The sequence below is a fragment of the Myotis brandtii genome, unplaced genomic scaffold (genome assembly GCF_000412655.1).
Source record: "Myotis brandtii unplaced genomic scaffold, ASM41265v1 scaffold314, whole genome shotgun sequence".
In the NCBI taxonomy this organism is placed as follows: Eukaryota; Metazoa; Chordata; class Mammalia; order Chiroptera; family Vespertilionidae; genus Myotis; species Myotis brandtii.
The window spans coordinates 1074984-1075242 of NW_005362033.1; the positions used below are offsets into that span (position 1 = coordinate 1074984).

A 259-nucleotide genomic window follows, 5' to 3' on the forward strand; every position below is an offset into this window, starting at 1 on the left:
GTGCTTCCTCCGGCTGCCCGCCCGCCAGCGCTTACGGTTGTGCTCCCCACCCCCGCCTTCCTCTACCCCCAGCGGCTTCCGGATCTGCATGGAGCCGAGCTGAGCTCCGAACACTTCCCCTGGAGACCCCTCCCCACTCCTCGCGCGGCGCCTGCTGGATCTTGTGCCGAGTGGCCGGGCTGACAATGAAATCTGGCGCTTTTGCTGTCGGGGTGGGGGTTAGTGGTAGCTTGGTCTCTCCTGGGGCTGCTGACCCTGT

The 259-nt window shown here is 66.4% G+C and overlaps 1 protein-coding gene across 1 annotated transcript in view; it reads left to right on the forward strand.

Annotated features, from left to right (window-relative positions):
- Window positions 1–259, forward strand: part of RAI1 (retinoic acid induced 1) — a 73229-nt gene that overhangs the window by 2412 nt on the left and 70558 nt on the right. The window lies entirely within an intron of this gene.